This window comes from Bos indicus, chromosome 26 (assembly GCF_029378745.1).
Source record: "Bos indicus isolate NIAB-ARS_2022 breed Sahiwal x Tharparkar chromosome 26, NIAB-ARS_B.indTharparkar_mat_pri_1.0, whole genome shotgun sequence".
NCBI classification, from domain to species: Eukaryota; Metazoa; Chordata; class Mammalia; order Artiodactyla; family Bovidae; genus Bos; species Bos indicus.
This window is the reverse complement of record NC_091785.1, coordinates 9071461-9090105: the sequence shown is the minus strand read 5'-3', so window position 1 is coordinate 9090105 and position 18645 is coordinate 9071461. Positions and strand designations below refer to the sequence as shown.

General features: G+C 47.2%; 1 protein-coding gene across 42 annotated transcripts in view; it reads left to right on the top strand.

Moving 5' to 3' along the window:
• Nucleotides 1–3041: 3041 nt before the first annotated feature.
• Nucleotides 3042–18645, top strand: part of SGMS1 (sphingomyelin synthase 1) — a 324245-nt gene continuing 308641 nt past the window's right edge. For 36 of the 42 annotated variants that reach the window (XM_070781251.1, XM_070781250.1, XM_070781226.1 and 33 more), the window contains exon 1: nt 3042–3317. The gene's annotated coding sequence lies outside the window, so the exon portion shown is untranslated. Of the gene's footprint in view, nt 3401–18645 lie in introns of all 42 variants that reach the window. The other 6 variants (XM_070781227.1, XM_070781241.1, XM_070781239.1 and 3 more) reach the window with 2 other exon arrangements.

Genomic DNA, 18645 nt, shown 5'->3' with positions numbered 1-18645 from the left:
TCTAGGCTGTATATTGTCACCCTGCTTATTTAACTTATATGCAGAGTACATCATGAGAAATGATGGGCTGGAAGAAGCACAAGCTGGAATCAAGATTGCCAGGAGAAATATCAATAACCTCAGATATGCAGTTGACACCACCCTTATGGCAGAAAATGAAGAAGAACTAAAGAGGCTCTTGTTGAAAGTGAAAGAGGAAAGTGAAAAAGTTGACTTAAAACACAACATACAGAAAACTAAGATCATGGCATCTGGTCCCATTACTTCAGGGCAATAGATGGGGAAACAGTGGAAACAGTGACAGTTTTTTGGGCTCCAAAATCACTGCAGATGGTGACTGCAGCCAGGAAATTAAAAGACACTTGCTCTTTGGAAGAAAAGTTATGACCAACCTAGACAGTATATGAAAAAGGAGAGACATTACTTTGTCAACAAAGGTCCATCTAATCAAAGCTATGGTTTTACCAATAGTCATGTATGGATGTGAGAGTTTGACTATAAAGAAAGCTGAGCGCCGAAGAATCGATGCTTTTGAACTGTGGTGTTGGAGAAGACTTTTGAGAGTCCCGTGGACAGCAAGGAGATACAACTAGTCCATCCTAAAGGAAATTAGTCCTGAATATTCATTGGAAAGACTGATATTGAAGCTGAAACTCCAATACTTTGGCCACCTGATGGGAAGAACTGACTCACTGGAAAAGACCCTGATGCTGGGAAAGACTGAAGGTGGGAGGAGAAGGGGACAACAGATGATGAGATGGTTGGATGGCATCATCAGCTAAATGGACCTGAGTTTTCGTAAGCTCCCAGAGTTGGTGATGGACAGGGAAGCTTAGCGTGCTGCAGTCCATGGGGTAGCAAAGAGTCGGACACAACTGAGCGACTGAACTGAACTGAACTGAAAGACTCCTTGACACATGTCAATACCATCTGCTTCCTTGAATGGCATTTTCTAGAAGTCCAAAGTCTGGCCATTCTGCATAAACAGCACTTCAGAGAAATCAGCCAGCAGTTTTCTGGCACTTCCTCAGTTTGAAAAAATTTACATCACAAGAAAGCAAGCCTTTCTTGCACTTCTTTGGTGCAAACTGATGAAAATATTCAGTAGGGCTACTATGACTCAAAGAGCTTTGCCCTCTCTACACTCAAAATATGTTGCTGAACTGAACTGCAGTTTTAATTTTAAACTCCTACGTGACAAATGTACTTTTTAAAAATCTCCCTGAAAGAGCAGTGTAGTGACGTAATAGTGAAGCAGCCAGTGAAGGGTGCGACTAAACGTCGGCACTGGGTTACACTGTCCGACCAGTTCACCCTCTTCTGGGGCAAAATTTCAATTCCTCGTTTATAAAGTGAGGAGCCCTAAAATTTAGTTGAAATAAATAAGTATAATGTTCACTAGAACCAGCTGGAGGGCTTACTGAGGTGGCAGGATACCCCCTCTCCCCCAGTAGTGTTTCTGATTCAAAATGCTGGACGTCTAGCATTTTGCATTTCTAAAAAATTCTCGGGTGATGGCGACTCATCCGGTCCTAAGGCCACAGGGACCCCCAAGTGGTTCGTGGCAGGACATCAATAAAGGTTCACTATTAGCATCATTATTCCAGCTGTGCACTGGCCGGGGCCCGGGGATATTACATCTCAGGGAGAGCGATGGCCTCTGTCCAGATGTTCCTGCCGACCGACCATATCTCCGCAGGGAACAGGTCAGAACAGGGAAGCAGCTGGAGCAACGGCGTCACTGCCTTACAGAAGGGGGCCCCTTTCTCCAACTTGCGCCTCTGGGAAAAAGCACAGGCCATGCACCCCCAGAATCCTGCCCGCTCGATTTCGCAGCCGTTTGTTTTTAGCCCTCGCGGGAGCCTGTCCTCTCAGAAACCTAGGGCCAGAGGCCGGATTCCAGCGCCCTCGGCCGGGGCGGAGGCAGGTGCGGAGCAGAAGCTGGAGCCCGGCGTGAGGGCGTGGCGGGGAGCCGAGCTTTCTGCTCCCATTCTGCCAACTCTCCGGTCCGTCCCGATTGCCCACCGACCAAGGGCCCAGCGGAAGATGGCTGCCCGGAGCGCCGCGGACAGTCACGTGTCACGGCGACACCGCCGCACGCCCCCTCCCCCGCTCGCCGAGTCCCGGACCCCGCGGGACGCGCAGCCCTAGGCTGCCTCTCCGCCACCCGGGTACCGAGCGGTACAGACAGGAAGGGAGGATCCCACTGCAGAAAGCCGAGAGCTCGCCCGGGCGTCCGCTTCCCGGGCGCAGGGGTCCGGCTCTGGCAGCCGAAAAAAACCTTCCTTGGAGCGACCTGCACCAGATCCGGCCACTGGGCATGCGCAATGCTCCGGCCCGAGTGCGCCGGCTCTCCAGCTTTTTCCCGCAGCTCCGTCGGGTCGGCAGGAGGTGGGGCCGTGAAGGGGCGAGGGGCGGGCCCGAGTGTCCCCCCTCCAACTGAAGGTACTCCAGGCCTTGCTCGCCTTCGCTCCCTGTTTTTGGGGTGGGAGTCTGTGAATAGAGGTTTGAAAATGAACCGTAGAGTCTGAGGTCCGCCATTTAAATTTTGTTTGTTTGTATATGATCAATCACGAGTTAATTCCAAGTGCTGTACTCCTAGGCTCCGTGGGAAAGAGAATCCTCGGTCAGCCGGCAAACTCGTGCCTGCGAACAGGGTCTCCAGAAGGCCGAGTTTGCGTTCTCTGTTCTGACCAGCTCCAGCTCTTCAACACTCTGGTTTTGCCCCAAGTGGAATACTGTCCCCAACCGTAAAACCTGGCTTCCGTCCGGCCTCACTAAACGGCCCCCGAAAAATGTGCAAGCAGGGCCTCTCTCCTCGGTGGAGAAAACGGCCGCCTCCCGAGCTTTCAGCTACGAAAATGAAATAACGGTGCCAAGCCTCGCATGCCCCTAGGTGCGCGATCTGGCCGGGGTCCCTCTGGGTCCGGGGACGAGCTCCCTGCAGACCCCGCCCGTCCGCCCCGCCCTCCCAGCTGCCGCGAACACCCGGAGGAGCGGATTTGCGTAGCGCCGGCAGCTGGGCCGGCTCGGGCAGCGGACTGGGCATGCTCGGCAGCCGGGGAGGCTCGCGGTGGCTAGTCGGAAGCGTTCGCACCAGCTAGGCAGCGGCCGGGGCAGCGGCGGCGGCGGCAGCGAGGGGCAGCACGGGAGCGGGAAGGGCCGGCCAGGGAAGGCTGCTCTTTCCTAGCGCCCGGCGAGCCGGACAGAGAGCGCAATCCGGGTACGGAGCTCCAACGCTGCCCTGCCCCGGATTTCATTCCGCGGCTGGGGGCTCGGCGAGCGGAATTCCGGCGGCTGCCGCGACTCCGGTGCAAGTGAGTCGGGCGGCGGGAGAGAGCCGATCGCTGGGGAGCAGATCGGACACCCACCTCCGGGGCCTGGCCTGACGCCAGGAAAGGTGTGCCGGCAACCCCGGGGCGAGGGGGCGTGAGCGCAGCCCGCTCAGTGCCTGGCGCGTACCTGGCTGGCACTCCCCCCGCGCCGCCGCTCGGGGGGTGCGAGGTGGGGCCGGGGGGGCGGTCCCGCAGCTGTTCTCCGGGCGACGAGGGGGCGGGCCGCCTGCGGGGCTCCTGGACCTAGTTGGGGCGGGGAGAAAGGCGGGGGCGTCAGCGGGCACCTTTTCAGAGGTCCTGCGTGCGGACTGGAAGGCTGCCTAGTGTCGGTTTGGGGCGAGCGGACTGTAGCGGGGCCGAAGAACCTTCGGACAGTGGCGGGCGGGTGTCGGGAGACCCGCAGATCCGACCCCAAATCACGGCCCTACCCCCACCTGGTGGCGGCGTGACAGTTGGTACCTCTGGGTCCGATCGCAGCCGGCCAGGCACTCTGAGTTTCGGGGTACCTCCCCGCCCCCCCTCCCCCGCTCGATGTCGGTGGACAACATAACAGGTGGGACCCCTTTCGCAGAGCCAGCCTCCAGGTTTGGGGGCGGCTCTGACACCCGGCGGGGCTGCCCCCCACGCTTGAGGGTGCTTAGGGGTAAGGCCTTGGAGGAGCCATCAGCCAGCCTGGAGCTGGACATTCTTTCCAGGACGCGGCTTTTCCCGTGAATGAGGGGTCTCCGCGATTCCGAGGCGACTTGTCAAGGGCAGAGCAGCGACAGCAGGGCTGTTTCTCCCACCTTCTTAGCCCAGGCTCGGGTTTTCTGCTTCCTCTGGTGGGTCTGGTACGGTGTCCTGGTCCACTAACGGATACACACTGGAGGCTTCTTGTTAAAGCTTGTTTCCGTCTCCGGAGCTTCGAGTAAAATTCGGGATGAGGCTTGCCAGGGCTGGAGGGAGTGAAGAGAATCCTTGCAGGAGCTTCTCAGATGTTTCATTTCACCTTCAGACAGTAGCGACTTCAGCGGTACACTCTTACGACACGAAGAGTGAAGGCTGCTTTTCTGAAAAGGAAGTTTATTTTCTGTGTTATGGGGCCTGCTTACTATTCTAGCTCCGTTGACATTTACCTTCCCGGGCCTTCAGAGCTGTTTGGACAGGTTATTTTGCTTGCAGGTTATTTTCCGTGCAGACTTGGGGGTGTTTTGGGGTTGGCTCCCTGGGTGTGGAAGTGGCAGGTGCCTATCATGGTGTGCTGTGAACTCCCCACGCTTCCTGGCACCGGGGGTTGAACATTCAGGGAGCTGGGGACCGAGCGGGCAGAAAGAGAGGAGTGGGACTAGTGACGTAGCAGCGGTGGGAGTTGCCTAGGGCTGCCCAGACGGAGCGAGGTTGGTTGACTGTTTTGGCTGGTGCGGAAGGGGAGAGGGCTGGGCGTTTCATTGGTTCGGGGAGTAAGGTGTTGACGGGAGAAGCCGGGCGGGGGATGGGTCCCTGTCTGGTCAGTGCTCCAAGGGAAGCCCAGGGATGTTTAGTGATTCAGCAGGTGGCAACTTTCCAGCCCTGAAGCCATACCTTGGCCAAGCAAGCCAGAGGCAGCTGCTTGTGCCTGCTGTCAGAAGCGCCAGCTTCTGGGGAATCTCCAGGAGACTTCTGCCTGTAGCAACTGACTTTCCTTATCTTGCTTTTTGTGTATGACAGGAGGCCCTGGTCTTTTGGGTTCCTTCCCCGCCTCTCTTAAAATGTGTAGCATGTTTTTGAACCTCTCCAGTTCTGTTACCCTCTGAATAGCAGGAAGTGGCAGCTGCCACCACTCACAGTTTATTAGTTAATGTGCAGAAAAAGCAATATGTAAAGCAGAGAAATAGTCTGTTCCTTCTGTTTCTGCTTCAGAGATTAGAAATTTACATTTTTAGTTAAATAGTAGGGTCTATTCCTGCAACTTTTCATTGCTGGTAGTGAGCTATTTCAAATAGCAGAAAGCATGAAAAAATTAATTAAAGGAATAGATAAATTGACATTAAAAGGACACAATTATTAAAAGTGTCTTAATCATTGGAGGATCTCTAGCATTTTGCACAGTGCCTAACTCAATAAATGTTTATTCGACTGAAATTTAAAGAATTTTTCATAATAAAAGCTTGTTGGTAAGTTTTGACACCTAAAGAACTTTGTATGTTTTCAAATGTCAGAATTGCTTATGTTGACCTTAGACATTCAATTTTAGCTTGAAGCCTCAACCCTTTTACTTTTTCCAGGTGAGGCCCCTTAATTTTCAAATTGTGACACATCCTTCAGGTCAGCTGAAAAAACAGGCAGGCGTGTTTTGCTAACTTATCTCATGAAAATCTTGAAGACTCCTACATATAACCGTTATATATATATATATATATTTTTTTTTTTTAAACCTAGAAAGTGGTCTAATTGCATATCAAAATGCTTTATTTACAAAACTTCATTTTGTACAAAACGTTTCAGGACAACTGTAGAGTTCCTAAGCATTTATTATCACATTATCAATGAAAAGTGCTGCCATAGAAAAGACAAAACAGTGTTTGGAAAATAAAAATTCTCGCTTATTTGCACGGGGGATCGTTGGCCCTGTCTTTGAGGGCGGCTGGAGTGTTCTTTCTGTGTTTTGCCTTTGCTATTCTGTTCCTTCCTCCAGTTGTTAAGCTGTTTCTTCTTCCTCTAAAGACATACTTTCCTGGCATGGACTTGCTGACTTAAAGCTGCTGCATGTTCTCACATAAATTCTATTAACAATGGCCTTTATTTTTTAATTGTCCCATACACTTTCCCACCACTTCATATGATAATTGTTCGATGGTCCTTGGAAAAATGGGGAATGGTGGAGTTGGTGGGGGATGCTGGGGAAGGGGATGTGACAGATTATAGTTGGCTCTTTCTTTGCCTTTTTTGGATGGTCTCTGTAGCCACAGCAATCTCTTCTGGAAGGACTGTTAAAATATGCCCAGTCTTAAAGATTTTGGACTTTCTGTTAAGGCTCTTGGTAGGGAATATCAATGGTCACTTATCCTCTCTTACCACATCCCATCCCAGGAGTTGGTGATGGACAGGGAAGTCTGGCTGCAGTCCACGGGGTTGCAAAGAGTCAGACACGACTGAGCAACTGAACTGAACCACATCCCACGAATTTTGACTGTAAAATATGCCACTTTAATAAGCTACCCAATTGCCAGAGGACCATATTTCGTATCAGCCCATTTAGACAGGGGAGTTGGGAAGCAGCACTGGATGTGGGGGAGGTGCGGATGAAGAAAGGGGAAGAGAACAGTGAGTGGGGTCAGGGAGATGGCTTGGTTTTGTAACTATGACTTCTGGTTTCAGTAAAGCAGAATCAAGTATCTTATCAGTGTGTGTGGCTCAGTCTGTGCTGGAGTGCTCTGCTGCCCTCTCTAGTATTCTTCCCTCCGCCAGTAAACACACCACACACACATGGCCTCAGACAAATTCACAGACCCACACATGCACACACATAGTGACAAGAGACACAGACACAGATGTAGACACATGTATCTTTTGCCAAAAGCTAAGCATCCCAACTTGTTTTTAAAACCAATATGTCACACAGGGCTCAGTAGCAGGTTGAATTTGGGGGATCTGAAATCACCCTAATCATGTATTTCAGAAAGATTCCCCTTCTCTCTTTCCACAGCAAGCTGATCTGTCCCGCTTAACCCACAAAGCTGCTGGGGGCTTTCACTGAAGCAAACGTTAAATGTAGATGTAACTGAAGTGGTTTTCACCTTTTAGACTTTCTGGTGCTGGGGTTGAGTTAACATTCCTCAATTTGGGACACCAGATCTCCCTGTACAAAGCCCCTTTCTTGTTTTGTATTTTTCCTTCTTTCCCAGTCTCATTCCCTCTTTGTCAGAGGAACTTCCTCTCGCGTTGGGTGTTCTGGGGTATGTCTGTATCCTTGTCAAAGGTGTTGTGTGCATATTTTTAGTTTAGGTAAATAGTGCTGTGCTGCTATAGTTTCATTCAGTTGCTTTTCCATTCAATATTAAAACTTTTATTATGGAAATTTTCAGACATTCATAAAAGTTGGAAGAATTTCATTCAGCAATGTATTTGCTACCTGTGGTTGGCATAGGTTTATCCAGTATGGTATGGCTGGCCTGCTATATACCCACTAATCTCACCATTTTTCTAATTATGTACACTTAGCTCACCTCCATTCCTGCTACCATGAGCAAAGCTGTGATGAAGGAATATCCTGGAGCATCTCTTAATGATACCTGTGAGACTATCTCTAGGGCAGTGGTTCTTACAGTGGTCCACACTCAGCAGCATCAGCCTCACCTGGGAAGATACAATCAGGATCTAACCTAGACCTCTTGAATCAGAAACCCTGGGGACAGAGACCATCAGTTTGTGTTTTAGGGCAAGTCTTGGGTGTGCTGCAGTCCATGGGATCTCAGAGAGTCAGGCTCGACTTAGTGACTGAACAACGAACAAGCTTGGAGACTGTTGCCTAGGAAAGTTTGAAGACCACTGCTCTAAGTGTATGTACCCAGGAGTGGGAAGGCTGGGTTAAAGAGAACAAACCCTGATTTTTACTAAATACTGCCAAGTTAGTCTCCAGTGTGGCTGGATTGGCTGACACTCTCACCGCAGTGCATGACGGATTCCTGATTCACCACATCCTCTCTAGTGGTTGGTATTAACCATCTTTCTAATTTTTTCAGTACTTGATGGCTATAAAGTGGCTCCTTATTGTTGTAATGTGAATTTAGGTAATTTCTTAATGAATTTAAGCACCTTTTAATGTATTTGTTAGTTTTTACAATTTCTTTGACTTTAATCTGTTTTTCTAATGTGTTGATTTGCAGATGTCTTACATATTTTGGATATTAATTTCCTTCTGTCATCTAAAGGCAGAATGAGATTGTCAATGGTTCTGTTCAGTTCACTTGCTCAGTTGTGTCCGACCCTTTGCCACCCCATGGACTGCAGCACGCCAGGCTTCCCTGTCTATCAGCAACTCTCAGAGCTTGCTCAAACTCATGTCTATCGAGTCGGTGATACCATCCAACCATCTCATCCTCTGTTGTCCCCTTCTCCTCTTGCCTTCAATCTTTCCCAGCACCAGGGTCTTTTCCAATGAGTCAGTTCTTCACATCAGGTGGCCAAAGTATTGGAGTTTCAGCTTTGGCATCAGTTTTTCCCATGAATATTCAGGACCGATTTCCTTTAGGATTGACTGGTTTGATCTCCTTTTAGTCCAAGGGACTCTCAAGAATCTTCTCCAATACCACGGTTCAAAAGCATCAATTATTCAGCACTCAGCTTTCTTTATAGTCCAGCTCTCACATCCATACATGACTACTGGAAAAGCCATATCTTTGACTAGACAGAATTTGTCAGAAATGTCTCTGCTTTTTAATACACTGTTTAGGTTTGTCATAGCTTTTCTTCCAAGGTGCAAGCGTCTTTTAATCTTATGGCTGCAGTCACCATTTGCAGTGATTTGGAGCCCAAGAAAATAAAGTCTGTCACTGTTTCCATTGTTTCCCCATCTATTTGCCATGAATTGATGGGATTGAATGCCACGATCTTAGTTTTTTGAATGTTGAGTTTTAAGCCAGCTTTTTCACTCTCCTTTTTCACTTTCATCAAGAGGCTCTTTAGTTCCTCTTTGCTTTCTGCTATAAGGGTTGTGTCATCTGCATATCTGATGTTATTGATATTTCTCCCTGCAATCTTGATCCCAGCTTGTGCTTCATCCAGTCGGCATTTTGCATGATGCGCTCCACATAGAAGTTAAATAAGGAGGGTGACAACATACAGCCTTGACGTACTCCTTTCCCGATTTGGAACCAGTCTGTTGTTCCATGTCTAGTTCTAGCTGTTGCTTCTTGACAATTTCAGTGGTAATTTCAGAAATTTAAAATTTTGATACAGCCCAATGCCATTACTTTTTGCCTTTTTCACAGTAAGAATCTTAAGATGTTCTTCCTTACTCCAAGTTACAAATATATTCTGTAGTTTCTTTTATCAACTGCCTACTTTTACCTTCACAATGACGGCTGTGATCTGTTTGAGGTTTGTCTTAATACATGGTATAAGTAAGGAATTCGGTGTTATTTTTTTCCTTTCCATTTTGTGAGCCTGCTACTGCTAAGTCACTTCAGTCGTGTCAGACTCTGTGTGACCCCATAGATGGCAGCCCACCAGGCTCCCCCGTCCGTGGGATTCTCCAGGCAAGAAAAACTGGAGTGGGTTGCCATTTCCTTCTCCAATGCATGAAAGTGAAAAGTGAAAGTGAAGTTGCTCAGTCATGTCCGACTCTTCACTACCCCATGGACTGCAGTCCACCAGGCTGCTCCGTCCATGGAATTTTCCAGGCAAGAGTACTGGAGTGGGGTGCCGTCGCCTTCTCCATTTTGTGAGCCAGTTTCCCCCAAATCATTAAACTATATCCCTAGTATTTTAGGGATAAATGTGGAACTGCCTCTATCATTCATCAGATTCCCTTATGTTTATTTTCTTCTACTTTATTGATTTATAATCTATGATTGGTAAACTTCACTTGTATATTTAAAGTGTACAATCTAATGGTTTTTTTTTTTTTTTTGGCCTTGGCCACATCTCATGCTACGTGGAACTTCCTCAACAAGGGGTTGAACCTGCACCCTCTGCAGTAGGAGCATGGAGTCTTAACCACTGGACCACCAGAAAGTGAAAGTGTTAGTTGCTCAGAGGTGTCCAACTCTTTGTGACCTGGTGGACTGTAATCCGCCATGCTACTCTGTCCATGGAATTCTCCAGGCAAGAATACTGGAGAGGGTAGCCATTCCCTTCTCTAGGGGATCTTCCTGACCCAGGGATCGAACCAGGGTCTCCTGCACTGCAGGCAGATTCTTTACCATCTGAGGCTCTAGGGAAGCCCCCAGTTTGATGAATTTTGACAGGATGTGTACCTCTGAAACCACCACAATCAAGATCCAGACCATTGCCCTCACACTACAACTTCTCATTTGCCTTTCCTCTCACTTTTGTCTCCAGACTCAGGAGGCCACCACTGGTTTGCTTTCTGCCACAAACAGGTTCGTTTGCATTTTCAGATTTTGAGATTCTTCACAGGGTTTAAGTTCTCTATTCTGTCCCAGTCATCTATTTCTGTGCCAGATTATTTTTATTATTGTAGCTCTGCAGTGTCTTGCATTTCAGAGCTTATTTATTTGTGGACCTTTCCTCTTTCATATACATTTTGGAATGCTTATCAAATTCTTAACAACGTCTTAGAAACGCAGTGGCATTGCGTTGAATGTATAGTCTAACATGGGGGAGAGTCGACACCTCTTCCTCCCTAGTTGTAATGCTGTCCATGAGCATAGTGGTCCCATCTTTTTCTAATGACATTCAATTGAGCTTAAATTTTCTCTATCGTAAGATTTTGTTTTAAAACAAAAGTAATGTATTGTTTTGAGGAGAATTTGAACCTGGACTTAGTCTGAACTTTAGAGGAAGGCAGAGTGTATGGGCTTGGGAGACAGATCTTGTTTCAATCTCCATTCTCCATTCACTTGCCTTAAGTGACACTGGGCAAGTTCTCTCCTTTGGTGGCCCCAGGTTTCTCCTTCCTCAGGCTGGATGCCTGCAGCCTCCTCCCCAAGGCTGCTGAGCCGCTGAGGGCTTTAAATGAGATAATGTAGGAGAGGCAGGGAGTACAACTTTGAAACATTTGCTGGTTAGTGAATGTAGGTGTCGTATACCTCCTGTGAGTGAAAGTCGCTCAGTCGTGTCTGACTCTTTGTGACCCCATAGACTATACTTACAGCCCATGGAATTCTCCAGGCCAGAATACTAGAGTGGGTAGCCTTTTCCTTCTCCAGGGGATCTTCCCAACCCAGGGACCGAACCCAGGTCTCCCGCATTGCTGGCGGATTCTTTACCAGCTGAGCCACCAGGGAAGCCCAGTGCCTCCCCTAGTGCTGACTTTAAATAGAACAGACTTCATACTTCTGCTTCTTAGGGACTGATAATAAAGAAGTGTCAGAAAAGCAAAGTGAACAAGCCTACTGATTAACTGTGTAACGCTCCCCAAGTGTACTCATGTAAGTCCATGCTTCTACCTCGTTGTGACTGGGGAAGAAAGACCAACATATAAGACACAGTAAGGGACTTCCCTGTTGGTCCAGTGGGGCTTTGCCTTCCTGCACAGAGATGGCGATTTGATCCGTGGTCTGGGAGCCAAGATCTTACATGCCTTGTGGCTGAAAAACCAAAACATAAAACAGAAGCAATGTTGTAACAAATTCAATAAAGACTTTACAAATGGTCCCTATCAAAAATCTTAAAAAAAAAAAAGAAAGAAACAATTAAGGAACTCTCTGTGGCAGATGGCTTATAATCAAGGTTAAGTGGTATGGTGCCAGGGCAGTAAGGAGTAGGGAGAAATGCTGCTCGGTGAGGAGTGGTTTTTTATTAATTTTTAAAATTTCAGTTCAGTTCAGTTTAGTTGCTCAGTCGTGTCCGACTCTTTGCAACCCCATGAACCACAGCATGCCAGGCCTCCCTGTCCATCACCAACTCCTAGAGTCTACCCAAACCCATGTCCATTGAGTTGGTGATGCCATCCAACCATCTCATCCTCTGTCGTCCCCTTCTCCTCCTGCCCTCAATCTTTCCCAGCATCAGGGTCTTTTCAAATGAATCAGCTCTTCGCATCAGGTGGCCAAAGTATTGGAGTTTCAGCTTCAACATCAGTCCCTTCAATGAACACCCAGGACTGATCTCCTTTAGGTTGGACTGGTTGGATCTCCTTGCAGTCCAAAGGACTCTCAAGAGTCTTCTCCAACACCACAGCTCAAAAGCATCAATTGTTTTGTGCTCAGCTTTCTTTATAGTCCAACTCTCACATCCATACATGACTACTGGAAAAACCATAGCCTTGACTAGATGGACCTTTGTTGGCAAAGTAATGTCTCTGCTTTTTAATATGCTGTCTAGGTTGGCCTGGAAAATCCCATGGATGAAGCAGCCTAGTAGGCTGCAGTCCATGGGGTCGCTAAGAGTCAGGCACGACTGAGCGACTTCACTTTCATTTTCACTTTCGTGCATTGGAGAAGGAAATGGCAACCCACTCCAGTGTTCTTGCTTGGAGAATCCCAGGGACAGAGGAGCCTGCTGGGCTGCCGTCTATGGGGTTGCACAGAGTCGAACACGACTGAAGCGACTTAGCAGCAGCAGCAGCAGCAGCAGCAGGTTGGTCATAACTTTTCTTCCAAAGAGCAAGAGTCTTTTAAATTTAAGTATAGTTAATTTACAATGTTGTGTTAGTTTCAAGTGTACAGCAAAGAGATTAAATTTTACACATACACATACATGTATTCTTTTTCAGATTCTTTTCCATTATATGTTGTTATACTATATATAGCTTTCTGTGCTAAACAGAACATCTTTGTTTACCTACTTTATATATAGTAATGTGTGTATGTTAATCCCAAACTCCTAATTTGTCACCCACCTCCCCACCCGTCCCCCTCCTGCTACCCCCTCTGGTAACCATGCGTTTGTATCTATATCTGTGAGTCTATTTCTGTTTTGTAAGTAAGTTCTTTTGTGTCATTTTTTCAGATTCCACATGTAATTGATGTTACATGATATTTGTCTTACCTCACATAAGACAAATATCTGACTTAGCTCACAACATGTCTAGGTCCATCTGTGTGTGAGTGTGTGCTCAGTTGCTTCATCATGCCCGACTCTTTGCGACTCCATGGACTATAGCCTGGCAGGCTCCTCTGTCCATGGGATTCTCTAAGCAAGAGTCCCGGAATGGGTTGCCATGCCCTCCTTCTGGGGACCTTCCTGACCCAGGGATCAAACCCGGGTCTCCTGCATTGCAGGTGGATTCTTTACTGCTGAGCCACTGGGGAAGTCCCTATGTCCTCCATGTTGCTGCAAATGGCATTATTTCATTCTTTTTTACGGCTGATTTTATATATATGTATGTGTATATATATATATGGTGTATATATGTATACACCACATCTTCTTTATCCACTTACCTCTCAGTGAACATTTAGCTTGCTTCCATATCTTGGCTGTTGTAAATAGTGCTATGATGAACATTGGAGTGCATATATCTTTTCAAATTAGATATATATGATATATATGTATGTCCAGGATATGCCAGATATTTGCTCAGGATTAGGATCTCAGGATCATATAATAACTCTGTTTTTACTTCCTTAAGGAATCTCCATACTGTAGTCCATAGTCACTGTATCAATTTACATTCCCACCAGCAGTGTAGGAGGATTCCTTTTTTCTGCACCCTCTCCAGCATCTGTTACCTGTAGACTTTTTAATGATTGGTGTGAGGTGATACCTTATTGTAGTTTTGATTTTCATTGCTTTAATAGTTAGCAATGTTGAGCATCTTTTCACATGCCTGTTGGCCATCTATATCTCTTCTTTGGAGAAATGTTTATTTAGGTCTTCTGCCTGTTTTGATAGGGAGTTTTTTTTTTTTTTTTTTGCTATTAAGCTGTATGAGCTGTTTGTATATTTTGGAAATTAAGCCCTTGTCGGTAACATTGTTTGCAAATATTTTTCTCCTAGCTTGTAGGTTCAGAGAAGGCAATGGCAACCCACTCCAGTACTCTTGCCTGGAAAATCCCATGGACGGAGGAGCCTGGTGGGCTACAGTCCATGGGGTCGCTAGGAGTCGGACACAACTGAGCGACTTCACTTTATTTTTTCACTTTCATGCATTGGGGAAGGAAATGGCAACCCACTCCAGTGTTCTTGCCTAGAGAATCCCAGGGACGGTGGAGCCTGACGGGCTGCCGTCTATGGGGTCGCACAGAGTCGGACACGACTGAAGCGACTTAGCAGCAGCAGCAGCAACTTGTATGTTGTCTTTTCATTTTGTTTATGGTTTCCTTTGCTGTGCAAAAGCTTATAAATTTAATTAAATTCCAGTTGTTTATTTTTGTTTTTATTTCTATTATTCTAGGAGACAGATCCAAAAATGGATATTGCTGTGATTTATGTGAAAGAGTGTTCTGTCTATGTTCCCCTCTAGGAGTTTTATTTACATTTAGGTCTTAAGTTCATTTTGAGGTTACTTTTGTATATAACTTTAGTGTATGTTCTAATTTCATTCTTTTGCATGTAGCTGTCCAGTCTGGAAGAGTTTTTACTTGACTTGAGTAGAATTAGATTACAGGATAGTGAAGGGGCCTGAGAAACAAAGTGTAATTAGCATTTCTGTCCAAGATTTCGGGAGCCTGGTATTGAACGATATGACAGTAGATTTTGTGCCTGAATTTTGACTTAAAAGTCATTGCTTTGGAATCAGTGATAAGTGACTAGTATTGCCTAGGTAACTAACAGCTCTCTGTCATTTAATATAGAGGTTAAGAGCACTGTTCCTGGGCTTAAGTCTTGGCCTTACTATCTAGGAGCTGTGGAACCTTAGGCAAGCTATGCAGGCCTTCCATGCCTCAGTTTCCCTAACCCTCACTGGTGGGTCTCATAACAGCAGGTACCTCAGAGGTTGAGGACCGTAAGTAAACCTTTGTCAGGTGCTTAGTTCCTGGCAGAAGGTCATCACAGTATAAATGCTGTTCTTATGACTACTGTTGCTAATATTCATTGCCTTCCTCTCGTGTCTCCCTTGAGGTGTGTGAGGCCTTATGCCCCAGAGTTGTTGGATGTCCAGAAAGACTGCTGGAGGCACAGTCCTGTAGAGAGAATTTTTTTTTTTCCCCAGTAGATTGCCGGGCATATAGTGGGAACTTACGTTGTAGGCTGAGCAAGTAAATGCATGATAGACTGTGAAGCCAGGCACTGTCTCTCAGGTGCTGTCTCTTGGTCCTGAATGTCCTCAGGCAGGTGATTGAACCTGGGCCTCCTGCATTGCAGGCAGATAGATTCTATACCGTCTGAGCCACCAGGGAAGTCCCTTGGGAATAGCAGAGACTTGCAGTTCAGGACAAGCAAGCCATGGCAAAAATCATAGGCAAGTCCAACAGGTAAAGGAGAGGAATGCTATTTTATAGAGAAAAAAGGAGGAAGTTAGAAGGGTAGTTTTGAAGGAAAGTCCATTGGAAAAAGGTGAGAGTTCAGGGTGATGTTAGTCTCTTACTCACTGAGTCGCTGGGGTGTAGTTGATGTCCTATAAGGAGATGTGATGTTCATCTTTTCCTGTTTCACATTAGCATGCTAAAAGCAGGTTTTATTTTGCTGTATTCCTATTTTGATTAAACCTTTTAGCAAAGGTGTAGTAATTACAGGGGTTCATACTTGTTGAAGATTAACTGTGTGCCAGACCCTATGTAAGCCCTGGACTCTTGTGACCGTCCTGTAAGATGGCTGTTATTATTATCCCCTTTTAGACATGAGTGTGGAGTACAAGTAATTTGCCCAACTAAGTAGGAGGGCCCTGAGGAAGTTTAGTGTTTGAGGCCTTTGCCAGTTGGCAGCACTTACCAGGGTAAGTGCTGTTGGTATGGCGCCATTATAATTACATAGAATCGGGAAACACACGTTAGCCTAGCAGGGCAATCCCGTGACCTTGGAGGTTTATCAGCCTACATTGATGGTTCTCAGATTTCAGCACATATTAGAATCACCTGGAGGCTTGTTAAAGCGCTTGTGCTGGGTCCACTTCCACCAGAGTTTTGGAGGCAAGTGTCGATAGCTTGGGCTGGGACCTGATGGTTTACATGTCTAACATGTTCCCGGATCATGCTGGTGCTACTGGCCTGGGACCACTCTGAGAACCACTTCCATAATCAGTACTCACATAAGTGAAGTCAGCTGCTCTTACTTCTACTTACAGTCAGGTGAGACGATTGCCGATTCAGAAATTTTAAATACTGTCCACCTCATGAAATAAAAACTGAACTCACGTGGTCCAGTTTATCTAGGCCAGCAGAGGGATGTCTGAGCCAGGCCAGGGCAGTGGAGAAAATGCTTTCTGTCCTTGCCAGTGTTTTCTGATATGGGTTAGATGGATGAGGACCCAGGGTGGAGAGAAAATTTGGAAATGCAAGTTAAGGCTTAATATTAGAAGCATGAAGTGCCATCTGGTGCATTTCATCCTAGGAAGATGCCTGATTTGTTTTTATTTTGTTATTTTCTACCCTCCCCACTCCCTTCCATAGGCACAAAAAGGCTTGGTGTCCATCGTTTTACCCGTTTGGGAAACTTTATACGTGGAGAAATTAAAAATGTATGACGATGCATAGCCTGATAGTAGAGAGACAGAAGATTGTCTTATTTGACGGGACTAATTGTAGTAGAAAATTACCTGTTTGTAGGAAAGCACTTAAAGAGAAGGGCTGTGCCTGTCTCCAGCTGTGAGGTAAAATAGCCACATTGTGTCCACATTTAGCTCGCAGGTGGAAAGCCCTCACCAAATGCATGATCCACTGTTACTCCAGGCGAAGTTTTCTGTTTTGCGATTAAAAAAGACGGCATTTCCCTCATCTCAGCAGTGTTACACGGGAAACTGAGGAATCAGAACATTTTCAGATTGAAAGGTTTTTTAGGAGATGGTGACTTAGGATCACCTCAGAGAAGATCGTGCAGGTAAACTGGGAGGAAACGTTCCAGAGTTTTCCCTGTGCTCGTTGTCGGGGCTCTCCTGTGGCCCCAGCAGCTGGGATTAGCTGGTTTGCTTGGTGAGGTGATGTGGCAGGGCAGAGAGGATGGGAGAGGGCCAAGGGAGACTGGGGCGGCCAGACAGGCCAGGTGTTCTCAACCTGGGCTTTACAGCAGTGGAGGGTGAACGTGTGCTGGGGGTCAGCTATGGGCCAGACCCCTGTGGGGCCTTGAGATGCAGAAATGCGTGAGACGGGGTCTGGGTTCCCAAGGGGCTCGTGGGGGAGACAGGCACATCTGCAGGTAAAGCCACCACCAAGTGGTGGGCACAGGATGGCAGCTGCACACCAAGCCCCCTGGGGTGGGCCAGGGGAGCTGGACAGGGAGGTGGCCCACTCCTGGTTCCCCACGTGCCAGAGCACGTGAGACGCTGACACCATAGGGTAGCACAGATGGAACTAGATCTGGCATATTTTGGTTTTGTTTCCTTTTGTTTTTGTGGTTTCCATTTTAAGCGAGGGGATTTTGACTGCAGAGGGCCCACAGACGCTGTAAGAATCCGGAGCTGGGAGTGCCCTTCTGAGCCACTCAGGAGGTCAGGGGGTGCGTGCCAGTTGACTGACAACTGTGGCTAATTTTTAGCTATTTTCTAGGAACATAAAACCTGCAGAAGATGAATGGCTTTCTATCTTTAAGGTATATCAGCTTTTAAAAGGAAGATTCTTTATTAAAAGCAAGGTTCTGTTTGCCCTTAGTTTCTGGCAAAGTGCTAAATTCCAGTTTCAGTTCTGTTTTCGGTGGTTTGCACTTCTCACTTTCCTTGTCCTCCCTTCTTCCTCCCCCTCCTCTCCTTAATGCCTTTACAAATACCCTGCCAGCCGGGCTATGACTTGGTGAACTTGGACCTCAGCTTCCTTATCTGTAAGTGGAGAGCTTGGATTAGCTGACTACTAGTCTCCTGGTCCCCACATCCGTGAGTCCTGTCACTGGGGGACACCTGAAAGAGTGACTGGCGAAGTCCCTTTCATCAGCCGTTTATTATTCTTTTAATAAAAAAAGTTATTTCAGAAGGGCCTTCCCGGATCCTGTTAGTTGTGTATCCAAACCACTTTATAGAAACAGCAGTAAGCGGTTGATTCTCCACTATTGTGTTTTACAGCTTGTGATCCATGTCCCTTCTGGCAGGCTGTCTGAGCTAAAGGTGCAAAATGTGCAGTGTTCAGTGCTTGATTCACGGGCCCGCTGTGTGAATCCGCAAAGGATGTTATAACAAATGTTACCTGAGGACAAAGCCTATGGGATGTTACCATTAATCTCAGGTTATGGGGTGAGGGTGGGGGGTGCTCTTTAGCTAAGCTGGTGGGGGTGGGGCGGGCGGGGCTGGTTGGATGATACTCAGGTTAGGAATGGAACTTCCAAGGGTCACAGGTCAAGTGACGTTTGGGGGTGGAAGGAAAAAGTCCCAGGAGCTGAGAGGTGGAGAGAGAGTCACAAAGACTGTCCCCTGAGGAGGAGGGGAGGGTTGGCCGAAGGGCTCCCCCTTCCAGCTGCGGGGGACAGTAGCAGAGGCCAGAGGATCAAAAAGGGGAGAGAAAAAGCAGCTGGAGGGGAGAGGTGCTTTTACCCTTCCGGCAAACACAGGCTGAGGGTTTGCCTGAGGCCAGTCTGAAAAGCTGTCTGTGGGGTCGCACAGAGTCGGACACGACTGAAGCGACTTAGTCTGAAAAGGGGGCTT